The sequence below is a fragment of the Clupea harengus genome, chromosome 3 (assembly GCF_900700415.2).
Source record: "Clupea harengus chromosome 3, Ch_v2.0.2, whole genome shotgun sequence".
NCBI classification, from domain to species: domain Eukaryota; kingdom Metazoa; phylum Chordata; class Actinopteri; order Clupeiformes; family Clupeidae; genus Clupea; species Clupea harengus.
The window spans coordinates 31243716-31264760 of NC_045154.1; positions in this window are offsets into that span (position 1 = coordinate 31243716).

A 21045-nucleotide genomic window follows, 5' to 3' on the forward strand; every position below is an offset into this window, starting at 1 on the left:
GTCTGCCTGCCTGCAGCCGACTGAATAATAGGACAGGGTGACATTTACCTCGAGAGGAAAACCGTCTCTTCTCTGGTCTACATTCCCTGGGGGAGGCTGCGGCACCCAAAGCAAGTCAATAATCCTACTGGGAAAAATGGGCACAGGAAGGGGAAAAAAAAAACAATTCAGAGAAACCATGATCACAGAGTTAAATGTCGACTAATATCCTTACGCTTGCAGTAGGCAGCACAACCCTTCCTTTTTGGATCTTACATTGTCACCTTTCCCCCATTGCCTGTGCCTTTTACCACATTAAATCCAAGGGTCTTTTTGTAAATCGAGGGCATTGGACTGTAAGAGCAATGGCTAAGCTGGGAGGTGATGAGCTCTCCTCTCCTCGCCGCATGTAATTACCAGTGAGGGCAGCTGCTGCATTACCCCGGAGCAGGAAGGTATTCCTTAAGTGTTGCCTTATATTTCCACCAGGCCAACCGGATGAAAATGGCCCTTTTAGACAGTACCAAAATAAATGAATGGTCCTGTGTGGATTTAAAGGGAGATTCATGACAGCGCTGTGAGCCTGGCTAGAGCACAGCACATGCATGTTGGAATGCGTGTAGGAATTCAAACGTGGCTCTGGCAATACTCAGTTTTTTTTTTCAGGCTTTTTTTTTTTTCATGAAACATCCTGTGAGGTGGAGGTGGGGGTAATGGGGAGGGGACTGCTGGTCATGGCGGTGGCTCTGGTGTTAATGTCATTACCGAGGTCCCTTGCACGGAAAGGTCAACAAGCACGCCAAGGATGTGGCTCTCACCTTCTCCTGAATTCGCCGCGCTTCACAGCTAGCTGACTGGCTAATAGGCAGTACGACACAGGGGCTAGGCACTAAAGCTGCATGTCTAAAGCGCCGTGCTAGCAGTCGACCAGGGCGACTGCCAAATGAGCGTGCCGCCATGCCTCTCAAGTACAGGAGGCAGGCAGAAGAGCTAGACGAGAGTGCTGAGAGAGTCAAGCCGTGACTTGTTAGGAGATGTTGTGTTCCTCCCACCATCTTCAGGAGCCTGGCAGCGCCTCTCGCTGTTTAACAGGACAAATACACAGCTTCTCAAAGGGAAGGAGAGACATTTCAGAAAAAATGAGCTACTCGATTTTTTTTCACCCATCTAGTTATCTTGCTGTTTCTTATAAAATGGCTGGTGGCTGTAATTTTCCCACCTAAACTGCCTGTGTTGTAGTTCTTATTGCGAGGCTCCTTATATGTGGGTGTTTACAATGTTGTCTATAAAATGCTAGTAATGCAGAGTCAGATACATAGTGGGAGAGAGAGAGAGAGAGAGGCTGTGAAACAGATGCCTCGTTACAGAGCAGTGGTGTGGGTATGATTTGTTCTGTGTGTGCTGAATGAGACACTGGCCAACTGCTCTGGTTTGGTGACCTGCTTGAGATTGGCTGGTGTCGAAGTGGCCCTCGGGGTGAACGAGGGGACACGTGCGATGGAGGACAGAGAGAAAGAGAGAGAGAGAGAGAGAGAGAGAGAGAGAGGAGACAGTGAGAGGGGTGGAGAGTGGGAGAGTGGAAGCCAGCGGAAGAGCAAGGGGGGGGGGGGGGGGGGGGGGGGTGGAAATGGTTATATGTCAATATTCACCGAGTCACTGTGTCCCATATTGGTGGGTCATATGAGAGCAGAAATTGAATTTGTGGCACCCTGTGACCCACTTTGCTCTCTGCTGTGTTTGTTGGTCAGAGCAGAGGGGTGCTGGTATATGACACAGAAAGCCGACTTGGGATCCACCAAAAGCCCGGACACACCCACAAAAACATCCAGATACACACACACACACACACAGCACACACACTCTTTCACATTCACAGCGTTCATTCATTTCAGCCCTTTTCACTTCAAAATCTCAGGCACAAGTAAACACTGTTTTCATCAAATTTCTTCATCACAGACTTAAAAAGTGCATATTTCTGAGGTTTGCCTTTGCCTTTTATGTGATTGATCCGCAGGCACGAGAGGGGGACAACTGGGGGCTTTGCGCGCTTGATGTAGCGTGTTGTTGGAGCTCTGTAATTGCACTTGGGCCCTTCTGGTTCTGCGGGATCGATCAGCATTGCATTAATTAACCCCCACTCCTCGCTTGCCATTCCCCCGTGATTATCATGTGAAGGATTCTTTTTTTTCCTCCTCTCTTCTCATCCTCTGTTTTCTATGGGAGGATGGGTTAGATTTGATTTATGAGCTGTCCGATCTCCCCTCACCTCCGCCGACCCTCCATCATGGAGGTGCGAAGAGATTCAGAGACTCAGCAGCTATATAGGCAAGGGTCACCGGTTGCTGATCCTTTTTGGCGCGCACTCTCGCCCCCTTGCACTTCCTGTTTCACAGTGGGGAAATCACGCCAAATCAGGAGCTTTGATGCCACTCAATAAGCCACCGCTGGGCTCATTATTCGAGATTAGATCACACAAGATCACACAATACAAACGGTTTGAGGTCAGTCAGCTACATACAGATGCTTGAGAATTTACGAGGCATATTTTGTCATTGACATGCAGTCCTTTAAATAGCCATTTATTAGAGGCCCGGGACTATCAGTAAACTGCCCCGTTAAAAGGTGCTCAGGCTCATGGTCTTCATGTATTTATTTAGCAGGCACTCTTTATTAAAGTCAGTATGTATACATTCACACAGAGCATTCACATGGCAATGCAAACCCACACACACACACACACAAAACATGATATATGCAGTTTCTTTTCATGTAACCTGTCATGTAACCAGTTTCAATGCAGCAAAACAAATACACTGATTGAGTATTTGCATTATCTTAATGATCTGTACCGACAATGTGCTGTCTGTTGCTATGTGTGCAAAACGATGGCAGATATGATGGTATGAAAGCACTAACTCCAGCTCTGCAGCATTGTAATAAGACTGCATAGTGTTGGTCACAGGAGTCCTCTTTTACCTTGGAAACAGGGCTTACCTTGCCTTTGCTTTGGTTCCAGACATTTCAGCATGGCAGATGATATTTGCAATTCTCATTTTCTCCGTGATTGATTTTGTGTGTCCGAACAAATCTTCACTTCCTCTTCCCCCCTCTGATTTATCCTCTGTTTGAGCAAGGGATTTGTGTGTGTGTGCGCGTGCATACGCGTGTGTGTCGCTTGTTGTTTATAGACTAATGACCTTAATTATTTTAGGATTTCGTTTGGCATTGTGCCGTCTGATACAGATGATCAGTTGTGTTGCCGTCTCAAAGCGACAGCGAGAGCAGCTTTTGATTTAAGCGCCCGTGGCGTCGCCCTCCCAGCAATTAGCCCCTTCGCCATCACCGGAGAGAAAAAAAAAAGATGTACAACAACCATCTATTGGGAGATGGCAGGGCAGAGGCAGGGAGGAGAGGGGGGACGGGGGGGGGGGGGGGGGGGGGGGGGAGGGGAGGGCAAAGGGTTGCTGCGCTGATGCATGGACGTGGCGCAGTCGCTGATGTTTTTTAATTTACAACATGATCGCACCACTCATTAGCCCTCCACGCCAGCTATATTTGGTGCGAACGAGCGCGTGTGTTTGGGGCAGGCCGGCACGCTGGGAGGTGATATTAATGCCGTCTCTGTAATCCTGTGCGGGGAGCATTCATAATCCAATGAAGAGAGAGGGAGAAGAGGGCCCCGGCACGAGGAATCTCGGCCCTCGCTGCCAATCAGGCCCGAGCAGCTGCCGACACTCTGTCAGCACTGCCCAAATTGGAAAGCGGGGAGTTGTTGACTCGCAGCTCATTTTAATTCCGCTGGCGCGCCTCGCCTGAACTATGTCAGTCCAGTGGCCTTCTCTCAACTCAGATTTTTTTCTCTTATATATCATTTTTTTCTCCTTGTGTGTGTGAGAGAGATCAGTGTTCTGTGTAACAGGAAGTCTGTTATGCTGAGGTCCCTCTCATGTTTTATAATTTTCTAAGGTAGCTGTTTTTTTTTTCTCTCCATCTCTTTTCCTTGCCTCCCACCAAATGCAAATCACACATTTACATGCGGGACTGGGGTTGGATTGGGGCGTAATTAACATTCGAGAAACGTTTGAATTCATTATCCCAGTGTTGCCGTGCCAACAGACACCACTAAAAAGGGACTTTGTCAATGTTTGATGTTTGGTAAAGAGATGTTAATTCAGGGCTGCACGAGACTCCGCGACTCCCAGTGACTTTCCGCGGCCCAAGCACAAACAGTGATTGTGGATGATTTCTAACAAGACTTCCCAGTGTTATTCGCAGGACAGGACAGGGGAGATTCCTGAAAGGCACAGGCACAATCAGCATTTTTAGCCCATCCTCAGATGGAGGCCATTAATGAGTTGTCAAGTAAATTAATTAAGCATTGACAGAAAGAGGCCACAGCCAGAGCTGATGTACGACCGCAGCTCGGAGGGATACAGTGGTGTTTTATTGGGTCCACAGTGGCCATCATAAACATTACACGTCTTTTTTTACGCCAAAGTCCCACCAAAGGTGAAACTACGCAGTAAATCTCACTCACCCATCCGGACACATAGGGCTGGAGAGTACGCCTTGTTTTTTTTTCTCTACCAGTCACTGTGAGCTCACATTGTGACTCTTCTGCATATTTTTGCATAAACACATGGGTTCTTGTTCTTGGCGTGAACATGTATGTGTGTGAGCAAGAGGGAAAGAGAAAGAAAAAAATATATTATTTAAATCCCAGCTAATGAGATGGGAACAGAAGTTTTGAGTTGAATCACCAATACAATTTTAATGTGTATAATGCATAATGTGGCACAATATTTTCATATTCAAATGTACTGTGTATTTTAAAATGGGTCAGGACAGCAAGAGAAAAGATGTAAAGATGAATATAGTGTCCTCTCACTAAAAGACAATTCTTTGAAGGTTACATTTAAATGTTATATCTTACACAGAGTAATCTATGTTAGAGTCAACAAAAAGCGACAGGATGCATCTACACATTTTAACATAAGTGTCGGAGAAGCGTCAAATGATATGCAGTCATATAGGACTACCATGAACTTATGCATGCGTACATGCATTCAAGAGATGGGTGCCAGGGGAAAAGAATCTTAAAGCATTTCTTTTAGGTTTTAGATTTGATATGCATGACATTCACCCGTGACAGCAGTGACTTTGACACTGTAAATGAGAGTGATAGGTGCTTGTCTAAAGAAAGACATTTTCTTGAAATATGCAGCAATATCTTGAGAACTTTGAAAACTGTTTTGCACATAAAACAAGATGAGGGGTTAAAAGAAGTTCATTTAAAGACACGTATACACTCCTGAGAAAAGTGAAAGCCTTCCTGACCTCTGGAGTATGACCCAAATCCACTACAATCAGTGTAAACGTCTCACAAATATCCCCAAGTCAGAATGCGTTGGCTCTCTAAGTAATACGATTCCCATCTAACAATCACATAGTTACCATCCACCTAACACGCAGACCACCTGAGTGAGCAATCTCAAACCAATGTTAAATGTTTGTATTCCTACATCACAAGAAATGGGAAAGACAAAAATCCAAGCAAAGCCCAGACTACACTCAGGAGACTGTCCAGACACCTTAGAGAGAAAGAAATATGATTGAGAGCTCTGCCATAAATCTGCTAAAGCGAAGACTCTGACCTTTGGTGATATGCTTTCCTATGGCAATGGAATTCTGGATTTCCCCAAGGTGCACAGGGAGTTCCATGGAAGAAAAGCATCCTGCAGCATTCTCTAAACTGAAGTCAATACCAACCAGGCCATTTATTACACTCACTCGTGCACCAAAGGCCGTCGGAGCGCCCAACGATTGAGTTCTTAGAACACGGACGACCAGGAGGAATTGATCTGTTCCCCCTGAGAAGACTGAAAGCCAGGAAACACAAACATGAACACGGCGACGCTAACTGAATTTATTTTTTGGCTCAAACTATTCATATAGATTTGGTACGAGCCTTACCCACAAAACCCTTGTGCTTATTTGTATGCATGTAAATGTGTTTTAGTTAGATTTGCAGATTAGATGGGGGGGAGGGGACCTGTGCTCACAGCTGTACTACAGATACCTTGGTCTGTGGGGATAGTTGGCAATAGGCCCACCATGAGAAAAATCAACCTGCAGAGAGAGAGGAGGAAATGTACGTATCTGAAGCACCACTGCAGCATTGGTTCTAATCTTCTTTGAAATCTCTGAAATAAATGCCAAAAGTAACAGTGCTGTAATCAGGTCAACAGATAGCAAAAACGTTTTTCACCTGTGCCCTTTTCACGCACAGTCACAGGGAGGACAGATACTCTCTCCAATTTGCAGCAGTAGCTGCCAACTGCATCTGTGAAAAATTCACAGGCAAATAAGGAATCTAAAAATAGCAAGTGTGATATATGAACTGTTTATCATAGGTAGACAAGTCTCATTGAGGCTATTTCTGCAGTAAGAGTCTCATCAACAATGTCTGCATAGCCTCTGAAGAAAATGCTGCTGATTTGATCACTCGATGATGAAAGGCTTTGCATTCGGCATCATGTTATGGTTATTTATTGTGCATATATCACCAGCACATATGTGTAGAACCATCCTTAATATACATACATATCTAAATACATAAATAACATTCGAAACAGTGAGCTGTGCTGCTAGTATTTGGTTTGCTCCTGAAGCCATCTTGTTCAGAATGTAAGTTTTGGATGAGACAGCAAAGATGCACATTTATGATATAAAATAAGAATAAAAAAATGGTAACACTTTATTTGGATAGTTCTGCAGAGGGTTTACAGAGTATTTGTAACATTTCATAAGCTTATTAATTGAAATTCAGCTTATTAGTTGATATTCCATTACTTGAACCTACATTACATATTTTCAGAATGATTTAGTTGAACTTGAACTACTGACTCAACTTATACTATTCAAATGCTCAACAATGTATTAGTTAGTAGTATTTGTAGTAGTAGTAGGCTTAAACCATTTCATTAATCTTTGTTGAACTTTCTAATGCTCAACTAATGTTCAACATATATATATATATACAATATATGTTCAATATGTTCAAAAATACATAGACAAATGTTCATTGAATGTTTTACCATATTTATAGCACACCTGCCCTGTAGGCTATTAGCGACCGCTAGCGCACACAAACACAGATGGTTTTGTGCACACCTGCCCACACAAACAAACATACATGAACTACAACAAAGTTTAAAACCATTTATTTAAGCGGACATGGTTGGTGCACCAACTGTGTCACTGGAAAAAGATAAATGGATTACCGACTTGTTGGAGAGTTTGTGACTTGAGGTAAGGGATCCGTATTTACGCTGGGATCCGCATTAAAACCGGAAGTGAGTATGTAATCACACCCGTTGTGTAAAATATTCGAATGTCAGCACATTTGATTCTAGAAGAAAAGCCTGTGATAACAGCAAGTAACGAACTAGTCAGTTGGCGAGCAACTGGATAGCTAACAAGCTAGCTAGACCTAGAGTTTAGCGGTGATGTTAGCTGAATTACACTGCTAATTGCCTAGACTGGCAGAAGGGACACTGGGAATGGTCTGGGCCAGGCCACTTTGATACGATGTTTTTTTTTACATACATGTAAAACGTGATTATTTATTACATAGTTATTTGTTTGTTTTAGCATACTGAGGAATTCTATGTTTATGTCTCAGGGTTTGTCATTGTGTATTGTTTGGTATTTTGTGTCTACCCCTTTTTTTTTTAGAAATGGTGCTGGCCACCTCCTATGTTCATTGTTCTGGCTTGGGGAAGTCTTGAGTCTTGTCATGTCAGGTATGTGCATTTGTGTACACCACGAACTGTTGAATGTCGACTTCTGCTGAATGAGAGGCTTATCAAGGTTTTTCTTAGTTAGACTGCTGAATGTTGTCCTCTACTGATATAAAGGTTTAGCAGGTAATTTTATGAAAGATTGTGACTGCTGAATGTTGTCCTCTGCATATTTAGAGGAATAGCAGGTTACATTCCTTAAGACGGTTGATTATTGTTCTCTGCTGATTAGAGGCTTAGCAGGTCTCCTGGAAAAACTTGAAGAATATTAAACAATTTATCTCCGAACCCTCACTCTGTCTCTGAGCTTTTTTGGCCAAACCCACATTTTGACGGCTCGGTCCATCAGGATGAACTTTCCCTTGCAAATTAAAAAAAAAGTTTGAAAAAGGTATTTAAGAGGGGCTATACATTTCTGGAGGAGATAAAAGATCAATAGTATTTGTAAGAACGTTTTGAAAATGCTCAGGTTCTCTGCCTTATATGAGTTTGCTGTAAATCTTTAAACACTAGGAAACCTTTGCTGTAAAACTGCGTTTAGCCCAATAATGTTGTGGAAATGAGACCCAGGTGTATAACATATAATAATTTCATAAGTGCTCCATCAAGGTATATCATTTATAATTACAATATGTTAAACAATATTATGATATAACTTATCAGAATATGTTAATGCATCTACAGTATTACTCTATCGTTAGAGAGCCCGGGGCCATGTCAAATGTAAGGGTCTGTAGGGCTGAACCAAAGCACATGGCAGCAATCTGGTTCTGAGTTTGACTAATAACTCCAGTGACTAACAGCTCCTGAGTGCTGTGCTAACGAGGCCTCTCCACAGTCTCACAACCATTACACTAGTCACTACACGTCTCCCTTGCCTACTGATGGAATGGAGCTAGGAGTAGCAACTCTCCAAAGGGACCCACCATTAGTCATCGTGTAAAGCCTGAGCCGCGCTTGTGTGTTTTTGAGCCCTGCGCTAGCTTTAACCACCACACAGCTCCGTGTAAGAAATCTAGCAGAACAGATGCTAGCGCTAATCTTTAAGAGCAACAAGGTGACCGTACAGGCTATGTTGGTGCAGAGATGCTGTGATTGGGATTGGCCAGGGAATTAAGATCAATAGCAAGAAACAGTCTATTATATGGGAGTGCATTTCCTCTCGCAGTAGGCACACTTTCTACACGGCAGGAAGCTCTCTGGGGAGTGTGCATTTTCACCGAACTAACCTTAACAATCCCCTGAAACACAGAATATGTTTTACAGTTATATCACAGCACCATCGCCATCACTCTTGAGCTCTGGGAGTGCATCCTCTACAAAACATGACAAACATGACCGTAACATGAATGATTCAAAACATAAGAGTAGTGAGCGTCTCAAAGAGACCGCTGCCCCAGGCAAATTTGTTTCACACATGTGAATGCCTCATTGAAACGCCACACTGGGTCTAAAAGATATTTGATAATGAACTGTAATTGGGGGAAGGGGACCACTGAGACAGGGGTCTTGTGGCCATTTGTTGACGCGGTTGTGATCAAAGCAGAAAGACCAGTGTTGTCATCTTCCTTATCTCCAACCCTTTTCCCCCACCATTCATGATTCAAGCCGTTAGTTTGTCATTGTGAATTCAGACACACATTGCATATCCAAACAACAGAGCGTAAATACACATCAGGTGAGCAGCTAAGCATATTTTTGAATAACATACGTCAACAGCGGGTCAGTTAATGTATTCAATTAATTTCTTGTTGAAATCACAACACGTCCTTATTAATACCGTTGATCTGGGTGATTTCCTTTTTTTTCCTCGTTTTTGTCCTTTCTCTCGCTCTCTCTCTCTCTCCCAGGGCAGCAGACGGTGGCATTGGAAAGCATGAGGTGCCATGTGTTGCTCAACTCAGTCCAAGCCTGGCATGAGGCCCACTCCTTCCTTTGCTCTGGTGACTCGAGTCGGGGAGAATGAGAGCCTGGGGGCTGTTTGTGTTTATGCGCGTGTGAGCAGATGTGTGTATGTGTTTAACTCTCATTCACCCTTTAAGCATCCAATGGCAGCACCTTTGCAAGGGCACAAAAGCCTTGTGTGTACATTTGTATATGTGTGCCTTGGTGTGTGTGTGTGTGTGTGTGTGTGTGTGTGTGTGTGTGTGTGTGTGTGTGTGTGTGTGTGTGTGTTTGTATGTGTGTGTGTGTGTGTGTGTGTGAACATGTGACAAGCCCACTGGTCCAGACATGTGAGGATGACAAATGTAGGTTGTTTCCACACACCAGAGCCTGTCTGAGCACTATTTAGTGGCGTGAAGATTGTCCATGACAGGACACCGTCCCCATCAGCCCCTTACCCTGGTCGTCAGCACCCACGTTCCCAAGGCAACTCCTTAATACAATTACTACTTAATAAAAGCATCCCTGAGTTTCATTAGGGCTAATCTCTGCTGATTAATGAGAAGGGCTTGGCGCTCGCCTTCACGGTGTCAGAGAAAAATGAGCAGGAACTCAGTGAGTGGTCCAGCTCGTGCCTGTGTCAGTGCAGGTAGCGAAGGAAGGGAGGCAGGCAGGCAGGCAAGGGAACAAAAGCGAGGGGACAAAGATCAGAGTCTTTTATCCCAGCGTTAATCCCAATCGCCCAGAGATAAGAGGTTAAGCCACCTCTAGATCACTTCTCTCCTTTTGGGCTCAGATCAGAGGACGTCATGAGAAGGTTTGTTACGGATCTTCACTCTAACTCTCTGATTGGAAGCTGTGTTAAGGTAGCCCTGGTCATTCAGGAGATGTGCATTGACTACTTACACATTTGTCCAGGGCACACTCATGCACATGCACACACCAACAAAACTCGTGCAAACACATGCACTGATAATATGCAGGAAATGTTTCATACATTCTCAAACACAATTGCAATTAGGAGCGGGATTAATCCCAAATTAATCTTTCTCTCTCTCTCTCTCTCTTGCTCTCTCTTGCTCTCTTCCACTCAGCCCCTCTGCTCAGTAAAACTGGACTTAATCATTCCTATAAAGACATAGTCCCCTGTTTTACGTAGGGTCTCCACATGCATGGCTTGTCACTATGGAAACAGCACCCTGCCATTTGCACATTGCCCAATAGCCCATTGTGAGTCGTTGAGTCACACTTCCTCACTAGACCACTGAATGGCCCTCCCCTTTACCCTCAGTCTCCCAGCATCCTCTGGGAACCCTCCCAGGAGGTCAAACTAGGAAGAGTTCCATTATAAAACCTGAAACTACGGAGAAGGTGTCTTTTATATATATATATATATATATATATATACATATATATATATATATATATATATATATATAAAGACAAGATTTATATGCATTGTCTAGAAATATAAGTGCTGATTCTAGCAGTTCCCCCAGTCAAAAGCTCCATGGTTTTAATATGGATGTGAGTCATTTATCTTTTCAAGGTCTCCAAGAGCAGTGTTCACTATGTGACCAGGAGTCATGATCTATGTCTAATAAATGTATTTTGGCTTCACCTAAAGCAGATATGTGTAACCGTGCTCGTACAGGCATCCAATCTCCGTGGACAAAAACGGACACAAACGGAATGGAAGAGCAGAGAGAGGCCCGGTACCTTCCATCATTCCACCGCAGTCAGATGCTCCTGCTCTATTTGTCATGTTTATGCCCTTCTGGAGCTGCCCTGCTCACCTGAGTGCTGTTATGGTGGAGTGAAAATGTCGGCGGAAACCGAAAAAAAAAAACCAACAGCTCAGTGGCGAGGCGAGAGTGCTCCAGCACCTCCACCCAACCCAACAGAAGGGGATTGCTGAGTGCTAAGCTTGGCAGAGGAATAATGGCCTGGCACTATTTTTCATGGTCCCAGGCAATGCCCTCGTTTGTTTCCAGTGAGGATTCTGGGCTTCCGACCGTTATGACAACAATTTGGGGAGAGGCCCTTTTCCGGCTTCAGCACGATGCGCACCGCTCTGTGCACTAAATGCTGGTCCACGCCGACGTGATTCATCAAGATGAGCTCGGGAGAATTTGGCTGTCCTGCTCAGAGGCTTCACCCAAATTTACACCACAGGGTGACTAGACCTAATCACCCAATATCAGTACCCAGTTTATGCCATCTTTTTTCCAGCAGCTTGGAGAGCAAAGACACACTTAATACAGGCAGATGCCTGCGGTGAGGGTAGAATGCAGTGTGTATGCGACTGCACAGCTAGTTGATAAAGCGTGGGAGGCAGTGAATGGCAGACAGATATCACACAAACCAGGGACGGAGTGCCCGCGCCTCGGAAGGCGTACCCTGCCTTTCTGTTTGTGCTAAATGCCATTTTGTCAAATTATGTTTGTTCATTCATCAGAGAGGCTTTTGTTTGTGCATGCAAATGTGTGTTTGTGTGTGTGTGTTTGTCTCTTCGTGTTGTGTGTGTGCACAGCCTTGAGTGAATGAAAGAAGCATTATCAGGTTCAGGTGGATTTTTGGACGGTGTGTGTTAAAAGGCAATTTAATAACACCATCCTTAATAATAACATCCTATTAAGCTTAATTGGTGTCTCTCTGAGCTGAGTAACAGTGTTAGACCTTGTGCAGTTATCATGTGTGCCCTTGTGTGTGTGTGTGCATGTGCATGTGTGTCTGTGTGTGTGTGTGTGTGTGTGTGTGTGTGTGTGTGTGTGTGTGTGTGTGTGTGTGTATGTGTGTGTCTGTGTCTGTGTGTGTGTGTGTGTGTGTGTCTGTGTGTGTGTCTGTGTGTGTGTGTCTGTGTGTGTCTGTGTGTGTATGGGTACAAAAGGGCCGGCAGTGGTACAGGAAGTAAAGAAGTCGTTTAGTAATCAGAAGGTTGCTAGTTTGATTCCCTGTCGAAGTGTCTTTGAGCAAGGCACTGAACCCCTAATTGCTCCTGATGTGCAGTGTGCCATCAGTGTAAATGTAAAATGTGTATACATTGTAAGTCGCACATATGTAAGTCGCTTTGGATAAAAGCGTCTGCTAAATGGCTAAATGACTAAATGAAATGTATGGATGGAAAATAAACAAATATAGAGGGAAGGGAAACAAGCAGGGGCGTGTCCAGACATTTTTGATAGGGGTGGCACCAGTGGGGCACTGACGTATGCAGGGGTGGCATGAAGTGTGAGCAGGAGCGCCTGCGCAGACATATCGTATGCCCAGGGGTGCAAACTCATCAGGGATGAAAAAGGTGACAACGATGCGAACCCCCTAGGAGGGTCCGGGGCATGCTCCCCGGGGGAATATATTTTATATATAAGAACATTTTGCACATTTTAAAGTGCAGTGCATCAATCTGGTGCACTGACAACAAAATGATGAGGCTAGATCTATGAATAACTTTGTTGTAAACAATTTTGTGCTCTGGTAACAGTTTCATCATAAACATTCCTGTGTTGAATGTTGCACAGGCACAGGCCAACCCAACCACCCACCCCAATACCCTCCCGACCACCCACTCCAGTCCACTTCACCAAAGCACATTACGTCACAGATCTCCATCAGGTATTAAGCAAAAAAAAAAGGGCCAACTATAGGAACAGAAAATCAACAGAGGCTGCATCAGGCATGGCCTAGCTTCTCCGTGTTCTTGAAAAACTGTGACAGTGGGAACACATATTCTTTTCCCTTTACATTACTCTTTGAGTCTAGCTTGTCAGGACAAGGCCCATTTGCACCTGACTCCTAGTTGAGCCACAGTAATGGCATCCTCCTAAAATTCTCTCATTCTAAAAACCAAACTGAAATAGGAGAGTGGTAAGTTTGTTCAGTTGCAGTGAAGCGCCCGGCAGTAGAAAACGGGTCATACACATACCTCATGAAAAGTAAAAAACAAATAATGATAAAATCAATATTAATATGTATCTACTGATCTTTACTTAAATACATTTTTTTGTATGATTCCGATCATTTTTATAATCAAAATCGCTGGATTTGACCATGTGCTTTTCAAACAGAGAGGCGACTCGCGAGGTGAGGCAGCGACGAGCTGCGCCTCATCTCAGATTGTGCAATCCCTCACACACTGGGTTGAGCGCATGACTTTTGCTTTCTCATTGTTTGTCATCACTGAAATATTTGTAGACACTTTTATTATATGTCGTTTGTATCCATATAATAGGTAATGTAATGTAATGTATTTCACGTATGTGAAGAAGCTATTTAGTCTGGCTGATCTGTCATAAAAACCACAGTGAAAAAGCACATAGGGGAGGCAAACCTAACCTCTGCCTCAATGAAGGGGGCGTGCGATAGCCTGGAAAATGGACTTCCAATCCAGTGAAGTGATAGATAAATACATAATGGGAGACCAATGCCAGAGCTAAAAGGTTTGCTTCAAACGACAGGACAGAAGATAACTTTAGCAGCTAAACTCCGGACCAAACTCGCCTGACGGCTATGTCTTTTAAGTCAATTTAAATTTTTCGGCGTTTTCACGCTTAGATTTTTCAAAAGTTACCGAGAAAAAGACACTGTACTATCCGATAACACCGTTATTGTAACCAGCAAAAATAGTTGATGTGATTTGCGAGGCGTCTGTCAGCCAACTGTCTGACATTAGCACGTTAGCCTACGTTAGATAGTATAACGTTCTTGCAGCGTACCAACGTCACACTTTACCGTAAATGACTGGGCATATAGCCAATCATATTTTAAGATATTGGGGTGGCACTTGGGGTGGCCAATCAGATTTCAGGGGTGGCCCGTGCCACCCTAGGCCACCCCCTGAACACGCCAGTGGAAACAAGCCAATGGAAATGAATAAAAGGGAAAGAGGACTCTTCTAGGTTAAATATACCTCAAAATGATTATTCCTTTGCACACACACACACACACACATGCTTTCATATGTCACATGTTAGCGTCAGCCGTGGAAGCCTTTTGATGACCCCCATGGCTGAGGCCCTGCAGTGGGGCCTGCTGCAGCGGATGGAGAGCGAGCGGGTGCTGTGTGAAGGGCTGTGGCGATAAGGGCCTCTACAGCGGGTGGGCCGGTGACCAAAGGCACCGCTTATCTGGGTTCGGAGGGGGGGGGGTGGGGGCAGTGGGGATGTGAAATGTGAAGTGTGTGTGTGGTGATGGGTTGGGGGGTAGATGTCAGTGGGAAATGGCCTCTGGTCTGTTCGGCAAGGCTCCTATCTGTCAGTGGCAGTCAGTGCGGCGATTTGTGACTCTATTGCATATGCATAATTCAGCAGCGCCTCTCCATCAGAAACGCACAACACTGTGCTAAGGGATATCCACAATGTGTGTGTGTGTGTGTGTGTGTGTGTGTGTGTTTCTCTGAATTTGTGTGTTAATATGGTGTGTGTGTGTGTCTGTCTGTGTGTGTGTGTGTGTGTGTGATAGAGAGAGAGTGACAAAAAGAGAGACAGAAAGGGAGATAGAGCGCACAAGAAAGGGAGAAAGGTGCAAAGGCACGGAGATAGAGAGCTTTTGTGTGAAGGATACTCAAGACTGGGAACGAGAGAACGATTCTCATCACTGAAAAGCATAATGCTTCTATAGAGAGACGAAAATGTGCACAAGCACAGCACACCGTAACACGATTTCTTCTTATGCATAAGGAAATGGGAGTGCGCTTCTCTAAGCTGTAGCTGAGAGAAAGGTTATTAGATGAGGGGTGTGGTGTGGTGTGGTGTGGTGAGCGTTGAAAGGGAAAGGGGAGGGTGAGCCATCCTCTGTGTACACCAGCCGGGAGATGAGATTTTTTTAAAACCTCCACTGCGCCACGTGTCAATCCCTCACTCGGCAGACTCCCTCCTCCGAGACGTATAACAGGTTCCTGCATCTATCATAAACCTCGCCGCCTATTTTTAGTCCTCCCTCACCCTCCCTCGCACTCGTTCTCTCTCTGAGAAACGCTGATCAGGATTTTTGTTTTGTTTTTGCCAACCGTCAACTTTTCAGTTTTCTTAACACCTGTTAAATTCCAGAGTTGCAACGAAACAGTGTTCCATTAACGAGCACCGATAGGGGAAAAGAGGTGAAGGTGTGTTTCATGCACATATTTAGTTAACCAAAACTTGCTCCTCAGACCTTCTTGTCACCTAGAGAACCACCTTAGCTGGAGTGGGCTTGTTACAAGATTTGGATTGGGTATCTGAATAGCCTATACATTACAGAAGCCTATCTCACAAGTCCATTTCTCTCTTCTCTCTCTCTCTCTCTCTCTCTCTCTTTCTCTCTCTCTCTCTCTCTCTCTCTCACACTCACCCTCCCCTCCTCTCTCTCTCTCTCTCTCTTTCTCTCTCTCTCTCTCTCACACTCACCCTCCCCTCCTCTCTCTCTCTCTCTCTCACACTCACCCTCCCCTCCCTCTCTCTCTCTCTCTCTCTCTTTCTCTCTCTCTCTCTCTCACACACTCACCCTCCCCTCCTCTCTCTCTCTCTCTCTCTCTCTCTCTCTCTCCACTCCATTTTGTAGTGACTTCTTTTTTCCCTTCAATCATCCTGTCTCTTTCTCTCCATTTCCTCTCTCCTGGCTCTCTCTCTTTCTCCCTCCCTCCCTCGCTCTCCTTTTCTCTATCTCTTTCTCCCTCCCTCCCTCTCTCGCTCTCCTTTTCTCTATCTCTGTCCTGATGGCCATCACCCCACCCACCTTTGCTAAGCAATAGAGCAACAGTCAATGCTTTATCCTGACAAGCATTTGAAAGTGACAAAAAGGCACGCTGACAAATGCCTTCCGCCTACTGTTCATCTTTCTCTCTCTCACTCCCTCTCTCCCCCTCTCCCGCCATCTCTTTCTTTCGGTCAGGGTGCAACCCATCTGGGAGGACAGAGATGGCTGTTTGAATGACACCAGTTGGCACCCTGCTCAGGGTATGAGTAAGCGAAAGGTCATGGAGGATGAATGATGCCCTGTGAGTCTCTTCCACATCCCCCCCCCCCCCATACTATAACCACCACAGCCCTCCAGTGCCAGCACACAGCTTAGCCAACTTATTCACTGTGTTTCAGTGTTTTATAGTCACATTTAATACTCAACCCCGGGGTTACACGCAGAAAAAAAAGGTGAGGTGCCGTCTAACTGACAAGAGCGCATTAAAAGGGAGAGATGGAAGTCACTCTTTTCTAGTTGGCTGTGTTACTACTGTTCAAAGTCCAACACGTCACCGAAAGTGGTCTCATTACAGATATATTTCAAAGCACTGTTTGGACGTTCCCACCATGACGCTGGAAGAGATGCTGATTTTTGTTGCTGTTGTGACAGTCTCTCTGAGGCGTGGAGCCTGGGCGCCTGGCAGGATTAGTTTTTCCATTTTGTTTGCCGCGTCGTTAGGGGTAGGGCTCATGCTTTCTCAATCTTTTAATCTCTCTCAAATGTCAACGGGTTTCCCTTTGCAGGTAGATTGAGGGGCGTCCAGGGAGAGAGCCAGAATTAAAGCCATTCCTCCCATGTCGTCCGCAATCAACACAACCTTCACCTGCCAAAGATCTCCTCCTCCTCTCCTTTATTTCTCTCTCGGTGGCTGTCTCTCCATTTCACCCCCTGTACCCTTGCTCCCTATCTACCGCTCTCTCTCTCTCTCCCTCCCTCACTCACAGCGACACTCTGTCTCTCTCAGACACACTTTCTTATTCGGTTTCTATGTTGAGGGTCATTGTCATTGGCGTAAAGTTAACTTTTGTGTTTATGTATTTGTCCGAAACCTATAATTTTCTCAATACCTTTCAAAAAATCTTTTCTATAGTGCATGTGTCAAACAATTATACAATAGCACAACACCTTCACATTGATTTCTAGTTTGCCTGAAATCTTCATCTCTCAAATGGAAATTATGCACAATAGACAAAGTGTAATTTGATATCCATCGATCGTCCTGAGAGCTGTTCTGAAAATGAGGGATTGTGGTTATTGCTATTGATTTCAATAACTACCCTGCAACAGTTCATGCAGTGTGCACATGCTCAATAAACAGCGTGGAGCTGAACTCTACCCTGGAGACGGACATGGCTATGGCGAGCTCTTTCTTCATCACTTGCACATGCTTGGTGTTAGGACTGGTTTATGGTCACACACCTCTGCTTTGAAGGGTGTATTGGGAAAAAATTGAGAAAAAGAACATTTAATTGCTCTCTCTCACTTGAAAGCACTGAAGATGGAAGTGTTTTGTCAGCCCACACAGCATGACTACTATTCCCACAAGTAAATCATTATAGTCTAAGTGGCCTACGACATGGGGAAAACCTTGGGGAGTCAATCCAATACCTGATGTTGGTATTGATCTCTGGCCCTTTGGCCATCATTCTGTTTTTTTCTTTTTCTTTTTTTTTTTTTTTTTTTTACAGTGATTTCCCCAAAGGTTTGATCAATCACTTGGTTTTACAAAATGACCCATGATTAGTCCTAGTGAGTTACAGGAGTATGGAATGGCTAATTCCTCATTGGGTTAAAGGGCCCCATGCTGGGTTTTGAAAGCTAATTTGTTGTTAAACTGAAACATTCATGATTTTCTGATCTGTGTGTGTTGACCAGGTGTTTTTGGAGCTCCTGGCCAGAAGGTCATTTTGAATCAGTAGGACCGGATCACACAAAAATCTACGCAAAATTGAGAAAGAAGATTTCCACACAGTATTGTAATTCCTGATTTCCATGTTTAAGCACATCAAACAGAATCAGATAACGGCTCGTTCTTTCGTTTTCCGTTTTCTATTATCAAAACAAAAAACGGAAAATGGGTCGTTTCCCGATTTTGGTTTTCTCATTTCAAAACGAAAATCCGTTGGCCGCAAAGTACACGGACCGACCGGGAACAGAAATATCACATACATTTCAACTGCACATTTAGTAACACATTGTCTAGCTTTTCAAACTTTCTTTGTGCATTTCATGATCCAAATCAATATATTACCAGTAATATTGATGACACACACAATTCTGTGCTTGGATCGACATGTTCAGTTTGTGAAATTGCAGTTGTTGTTTTATGTTCTTTCATGTATGCACGTGTTGTGTGTGCAGATGGTCAGGGAAAAGGGAGATGTGTGTGCGTGTATATTTGCATTCAGATAGCCGCCAAAAGTGGGCAGAATGTAAACTTGAAGTGGTCCAAAATTGGTAAAAAAAAAAAAAAAAAAAACGTTTTAACATACATATCTACCCTATCCCATTGAGAGTTTCATGCAAATCCAGTCCTACTTATCACAATATTCTGCCTGACATATTTAAACACCCTCTTTATGTTTTCCCCATTTCCTAAAATGAACCAATTTTCTTCCCTTCTGTCATGTAATCAATTTTGCCGGAGCTTTACTGCACAAGTATATGAAATAAAAGGGAATATTCCAACACGGGGTCAAGAGTTCACTTCTAGGGCAACCCAGACACAACAGTCTGCTGTGTGTGTGTGTGTGTGTGTGTGTGTGTGTGTGTGTGTGTGTGTGTGTGTGTGTGTGTGTGTGTGTGTGTGTGTGTGTATGTATGTGTATGTGTATGTGTGTGTGTGTGCTTTTGACTCTAATCTTGAGTCTATGTCTGTAAATAAACTGGGTGCCCAATGGTCAACAGATTCTTTCTCCCACCACCAACAGAGTAGAAGAGTGCTAAACTAAAACAAAGCTTTCCATACCATATGGACAAGGAAGCAGTTGTCTACCTTGTCCATATGTCTGGCCAGAGCAAATATCACAACTTTTGCACAAAGCTTCGGCCCACAGGGCGTGTAGAGTGTGTGTGTGTGTGTGTGTGTGTGTGTGTGTGTGTGTGTGTGTGTGTGTGTGTGTGTGTGTGTGTGTGTGTGTGTGTGTGTGTGTGTGTGTGTGTGTGTGTGTGTGTGTGTGTGTGTTTGACTCTAATCTTGAGTTCTTTGTTGCCCTGTATTTATGTCGAATCCTTTCCTCTCACTAAACTTTACTTGAAAGGCCCAGAGGTGCACTCAGATCCATTGCAGATTGTGTGTGTGTGTGTGTGTGTGTGTGTGTGTGTGTGTGTGTGTGTGTGTGTGTGTGTGTGTGTGTGTGTGTGTGTGTGTGTGTGTGTGTGTGTGTGCGTGTGTGTGTGTGTGTGTGTGTGTGTGTGTGTGTGTGTGTAGGCCCAGAGGTGCACTCAGATCCATTGCAGATTGTGCCGCCTGGGCACTGGTTCTGATTGTGCCGCCTGGGCACTGGTTCTGATTGTGCCGCCTGGGCACTGGTTCTCCATTCTTTATGGAGGGATGCAGATCGTGGCCTGGCTGCTGGCTCCGTGCTTCTTTATGCTGTGCTGATGCAGTAAAAAGCTGTGATTCATTGCATCATAAAACCACACCGGACATACCGTGTCGCATCCCTCTATGCACGGGAAACTTATCACAGCTCCAAAGACTCTGCTGTTTTACTGGAGCATCTGATAACATACAGAATAAATTTGAGATTTTATAAGCGCTGAGCTGACACGAAAATCAGAATGGCTGTGGTCACGATAGAATTAAAGATGATGAGGAGGATGATGAAGAGGAGGATAATGATCATGATAACAGTAATGAAAAATGATGGTGGTTATGGTAAGAGTAAATTAAATTATGGTAGTGATATGCAAGATGATAATTGCATTGACAATGATAATGATGATGATGCTGATGTTGGTGATGGCGGTGAGGAAGACAGCTGCTGGAAATGTGAGCTAAACACACACTGAGTTCAGTCTGCACTCCATGGCGTTTATTTTCCGCCAAAGATATTATACGGGCCTTAATGCAGGATGATGTACAACACAAACCCAACACTTCCACTGTTGATGCACTGTGCATTGAGCTTTTGTGGATGAAGGAGGTGTTTTTTAATTGAAGCAAATCTTCGCTAATCTCCAATAAAGGCTGTGGATTAAGTTATTTCGCAGCTGTGGAAAGGCAAACAGAGCAGTAATTTGACTGGAGACCCCCCTCCTCTCCCCTCCCTATTTAAAAATCCATTACATTGCTGCTCCTTTGTGTTCCTTGTGCTGTTTGGGGTTTTCTCATTTAGCCTGCCCCTCCTTGACTTTCCCCAAACCAGCGACGAGACAACCAGCGCACCATTAGTGACCCGTGTCGTTGCAATTGCCTACAAGCTCTCGTTTAGACTCCGCAAATGATTCCATAAAGTAAGATTATTGAGGGGCCCAGAGGCTCCCATTGATGAGTGCTGATTATCGCCTTGTGGGTCCGGTCGGCCTGGGCTGATTGGCGTGGTCGGTTTCCTTGATCTGCTGTGAAAGGGGTCTCTCTACTGAGGACTGCACACATCACCGCATGCATCTTTGATGAGGGCGTGTTCAAATGAGGATCGTTATCTGACATCAAAAGGAGCTTTTT